The following is a 6015-nucleotide window of genomic DNA, read 5'->3' on the forward strand; positions in this document are numbered from 1 at the left end:
TGGCAGGATCGTTTTCAACAGGTTCCAAATAAGCCTTAAAAATCTCCTGATTCAAGGGAAAGACATCATGCCATTGCATTACAAGATTCTTCTGACAGGAAAAGGCAGAGTAACTGTGGTTTAAAGGCAATAAAAAAGGGCTGGGGCTGGGGCTGGAGCTTTCAACTGGCTTCTTCCCATAGAGAGAAACAAAAAGTTAGTCATCTGAATATAAAACCTATGCGTCTTCAGAGCAGACATGGAAAGGATGTGATTTATAAAAGTCAGCAGAAGAGGAACGTGTGGAAGAAGTGGACTTTGATTTACGTTATGTGCCACACACTTAAACTCAAGGGCCATGCCCCCCTGAGCAGAAATGTGCAGTTTGCAGCACCTCAAAGTCTTTTGAGGCGCCACAAAATGCACATGGCACACATGGATCCATTTGCATGTCCATTTCCAATATTTGCAGCGTGGCAGCAAAACTGGATAGCAGGAAATCCCGGTATCTAAAAAACCTGTGCCAGAAAAAGGCAGGGCAGCGCATGTGGCTGCAATGTGTGCTGCCCCAAACCAGAGCCTGGCCAGCCAGAATCACACTCCAGCTTTCAGCCAGGCTCCAAGCACCTGGATCACCACTGCTGCGTTCCCAGGAAGCCCCCAGGTAAAGCTGCTGGGGCAGGCCCAGGTGCTGACCCCAGCCTTCCCTACCCCACCCGGGACAATCTACCGCATGCCAGAGTGCACATGCAGGGACATGCCTGGGGACAGCTAGCAGTGGCACAAACACCTGCTGCTGCTGTTTGTCTCTGGGGAAATGCACATTCCTGCTTGTGGGGATGCACCCAGGAAGGGCAACATTTGAAAGCCTAGGTTTTTCCACTGCAGTTTTACCCCCAGTGGACTCACTTGCAAGGGCATTATTACAATCTACACCTAACATCGAAACATTTTGAATTCCAGGGCGGTAGCCTCTTGCCAGGCTCCAGCGCTAAAAGCTGTACTCACTGAGTTTATAAACATCCCCCAAATCCCTCAATGGAATTAAAGCCCTATGATTCACAACACAGAGGGCATTCAAAGAACAGCTCAAGATAGATAGTGAAGGCGGAGCTTTGTTTGCACCGCAAGTGATGTCCAAGAGCATGACAAGGATTCAGACTCAGTATCCATGTTGCTGTATCATTGTCAGGACCAGGAGAAGACTGAAGTGTAAGAATATTAGTCACAGGCATTGATAACATGCTAAGTCTTTTAGCTGCAAAAGGACATGTCAGTAGGTGAAATTAAGCATCAAATCCTATCAGGCCCGGCCCTAAGCCTTCCTCCTTTGCGACAGACACGGTGCCATGAGGTTTATTCTTTAGGGGATTTTCAGGTAAAATAAAAAAAGTGGTGTGCATGCTGTCTGGTAGGAGCGGGTACACTGCGGCCCATTAAAGATGCACACTGATGCTGCTTTGTTCTGGCTTATGTTCAGGCTTCTCTCCTCGCCGAGCCACGTACTGTGCTATGACACTCCATCATAGAGGCAGCTGCAAGGTAGTGTTTTTGTGTATCTCGTGGATTAAAAACCCTGCATAAGTGTGAAAAAATCAAAATAGCCACATCTGGAATAATACAGGATTGGGCACACTTCATTCTCAACATAGCACCTGTGTGGTGAAGACCTTGAGACGCGTTACACCATCCAGCATCATCTCTGCAGTTATTCAAACTTGTTTTGATAGGTCACACAAAATCCTGGGTGTACAAGTAGCTACATTGCTGCCTATTATTTTTATATAACACACCCACATTGGTGCCAATGGAACTTCCTGGCCAATAAAAAAGGTAAAAGAAGGCAGAGCTGTCCAACTAAATACAATTCCTCACTGCCAAGCTAGTATCAGTCCTGCCGCTACTCTGCAGTGCAGCACTAGGTATCTGAGTTCAGTTTACAGCAACAGCTACTGGATTCCATGGAGAGAAAAGCCTTGCTGTATGATCCTCCTTAAGGAAGCAAGCCTCTCAACAAACTTTTAGTTTATCATTTGGATATGCATTTGCTGACCCTATATTTTAAGAATCTTGCATTAAATATTTCATATAATTATGCAAATTAAACAAGCACAAGCATGCATAAATTCTCTCGTACAGCACACTACGTGAGACGCATAGCTTTTGTGGGATACCTGTAAAGAAAACTTGACACGTACTCCCAGATCCGAGAAGCACACGTGCTTGCTCCATTGTCTTATTGCTAATTTAGTGCATGGAGAAAATGGCATTCTGCTCTCCCAAACACCACTAGCATAGAAAGAAATGGAATACAGAGTGCGGGTTAAAATCACATACACAGCTTAGATCCTAACAGCTAGTAATCAAGCTACAGGTTAGTGATAAGATTGTCTGTCTTTAGTGACAGCCAGGACTGGTATACTGAGCAATGATATATTTTAGGCACTTATATAAAATAGTTGAGATTTCATCTTTTTGGCAGACGTGGAGCTTGTGTGATACCAAAAGGAAATGCATACCTATTCATGTGACCAAACGAAAGGCTGTAAACAGTTTTCTACCCAATTGCTTTCTTAATTTTACTTGATAATATGCCCCTTACTTTGGATAACTTAAATACTTAGGCTGTGAACCATTTTTTGTGCGTTATAAATTCTCCACCAGTTTTTTTAATAAATGAGTCCTGAATTGAACGGGATTTAATTAATAAAACTCTTTGGCAGCCAGGGTTCAAACCAATCTCTTCAAAACTATTCAGGCACTGGAAAATGAGCACATGTCTTGCATTCAAGGTAACAGACTCATGGTGGAAAAAAATCTAGCTGGGCAACTGGGAGGATGTCTCTTTGTCACAGTATTTCCAGCACGTTTGCCTTTTCTGGATGATGCAGAAACTCCCTCCAGAGTTCCAGCACCCACTGCTCTGATCCTTCTCTTCTGGTCCTTACAGACCAATCCCAGCTTCTCCTCTCCGTTGAATCTCAGAGGTGATGTGCGTTAAACTCACAACTAATCTTATTTGATTGGCCACTGTGCTGCTGCTCTGAAGAAAGCTGGAACAATGCTACCCTCCTATGGTCTAACATGATAATGCAGCAATACGTTCCATAGGCTTCCCGCAGGAAAATTCAAGGCAGCTGTTTCATTTGATCCCATCCAGTTAATGTCTTTATTAGCCAAGAAGCTCACATTAGGTTTTTACATTTGGGGAGAAGACATGAAATTTTCATTATGAATACAAGCGGTCTCACTGCTGCCTATGCCTCTAGTTCTGATCAGCTGGAAAAAGGGCACAAAGTGATGGCTTCTCTTTTGCCACATCCCCAACCATTCAGACCTTAGCCTGCAGAAGGAAAACCTTGTTTCGTGCACATTTGTGCGTGTCCCTTAAAAGGAGAATCATGTCACTTTGAGAAGTGCCTGGAGAATATATCGTAGCAGCTACTAAACTTGCCTAGGTTTCATTACACATATGGACACCTGAAGCCCCGCTGCCTGTCTGGATAAGCGCTGGTGTACTGGGTTTAAAGGGACAGACTCATAGTAGCAAGGTCAAGTTCACAGCCTTTAAGGAAGGATCTTAAGTGATTAGTAATACGTCCTATAATCAACCTGACAGAATCCCTCTCCTTTTGACACATGCAATAGGTCACCAGCAAAAAGAAGAGAAGTTAACATGGAATTACTGTAACCCATCAAAAATGTTTCCAATTTGGTCTCTCCATTTAAAGAGAAGCATGGAGAAAAAACTTGTCCCCAGCCCAAAAAACCAAGCGAGTATGCCTGCCATCAAGCCTCAGGATCTGCCCAGCAACCTGTCCAGAAAAGGCATGGCCACAGACAGGGAGCCCCTGTGGGGAAGGCAGAGATCAGGTTTCGTTTGTTCTGCTGCCATCTGATAACAACCTGCTTCTCGTAGACCTGTCCTGCCACTCACCACTTCTGCAGGGGTAATGTTCCCCATTGTGTAGCTATCACAGGATTGTTCTCTCTCTTGCAAGAGAAGCAAGGTCTCACAGCACCACATTCCACCATCAGAGTGGGCACTGCCAAGATACAACCTGTACAGATCTTCCACATCATTTCACCCACGGGGATCTGCGATTAAAACAGCATTTCACAATTTGCAGGGCTGTCTCCTCTCCCTGGTGTATCCCCAGACACGTTGGGGCTCCCATGACGCAGTTAATGGGAGCAAGTAGGTTGGAGTGGGCAGCTCAGCCCCAGGTTTACTTCACCTTCGAAATGCCAGCTTGCAGTTTGAAAGCTGTGCCACCAGGGTCTGTTTCAGCAACCGCCCTGAATGCCTCCAGCACCTAAGTCCGAGTGCTCAGGCAGCTGCCCCGTGCCCTGAGCTTCCCCGTTCCTGTACCACTCAGGTAGGCTATGGGAGCATGGGGAGCAGCTTCTCATGAAGGCCTCAGGCCATGCTGGATGTGTCCTTTGGTGGTCAGGGACCCCCATACAGATGGGGGGGTGGAATACACAGGCCCCAATTAAAAGCTGCATGCGAGCATGGACAGAATGGAGCGTGGGCACAGGGATAAGCACGGGGGTTGCCCACAGGGCAATCTGCCAGGACAGAAGCCTGCAGGAGACTGGGAAACATTGGTTTAACCCTCCCTGAGTGGAAAGCAAGGTCTTTCCCTTGACAACTGGTCACTCCACAAAAGCCTATTCACAATGAGCTTCTGGAGGGGAGCACAGGGCTGGGAAGGACACATGCATCAGGGGTGGAACAGCTGGGCTATTTGGAAGTTTAACTGGTGCCAGCCACAGGAGTGGGTCAGGGCCAGATCAGTAATGGGGTACCTTTTCCTTTGGGGCTGTTGTGTTGTACGCTAATACTTCAGCTTTCGTTCCAAAGTAAATCCAGCCTCCAGCCCATCCAAACAGACGCAAGCCCTTTCTACACTTGAAAATACCCTTTCAGCAGGCGTTTGGCAATAGTCAGCTCAGCTGTAGCTGTGCCAATGCCAGTAGTACATATAAGAACCAACTGTGCTTGGCACTGCCTGGGCTACACTGGTTACTGAAAAGCCGCTACTTCCTAGTGCAGACAGGGCCAAAACCTTCAGGGGGATGGTTGCAAACTGATGTTGGGGGACTGGCTGCAGCAAGCCTGAAACAACAAGCTTGGGAACCTGCAGCGAGAATTGGTTTCACTGATCTCAGGGTTTGATACAAAACATAGGGATTTAAATGCATTGGCAACTGTTTAAGTGCTGATAAACCACACAAGAAAGAGGAATTATTGCATTAAATTAAGTCCTCCAGTGCAGAGGCCCAGCACCATATTTATATACTACTAATTAAGTTCCACTTCACCCAGGCCCAGGCCTTAAACAGGCCTTCTGGACAGGGCAGGATCACATTCCTGGTGAAGCCTCTCAATCCACACAACATGTTGACATCACGAGAGCATAAGGTTTTAGACTTCAAGCAGATTGCAAAAGATCATCTCCTCTCTTCCTCTGTCTGCCCCACCATCACTCCCAGCTCCAGGTAGCACTACGGATCAGCCTTCTAAAGAAAGGACCACATGAACAGAGTACTGGGGAAGACAGGATAAGCTTTACATTAACTTGACCACAGCAGGCTGTTCCAAGGAAGTCAGGGAAGTCTCAGTTCCCTACAAACTATAAATATCAAGATGGACCAAAGCTCTAAGATGCAGCAGACCTCAACCTCCTGCAGAATGTTCTATAATGCAAATATGATCCTTAGGTTTTATACCCACCTTTCTGCCAGGAAAAGCTACTACCCCCCCTTGCCAGAAAGAGAGAAGCTGATCACAATATTCACCTAACTTATCTCCATGAACAACATTGCTGCTGATTTTGAGACGCCTGGGACCACCTTGGCAAGGACAGGATGACTCGATATTGTTCTCTTCTGACACCAGCTGCTACGACTTACCACAATGAGCATCCAATTTGGTAAGAAACATTTCCAAAAAAGCAACTATACGCAAACCACTGTCTAGTTCTTAAACGCCTCACCCTATTTCATCCCCTCTGAAAGAGGTACATGAAT

The sequence above is a fragment of the Crocodylus porosus genome, unplaced genomic scaffold (assembly GCF_001723895.1).
Source record: "Crocodylus porosus isolate Cpor-Errol unplaced genomic scaffold, CroPor_comp1, whole genome shotgun sequence".
Taxonomy (NCBI): Eukaryota; Metazoa; Chordata; order Crocodylia; family Crocodylidae; genus Crocodylus; species Crocodylus porosus.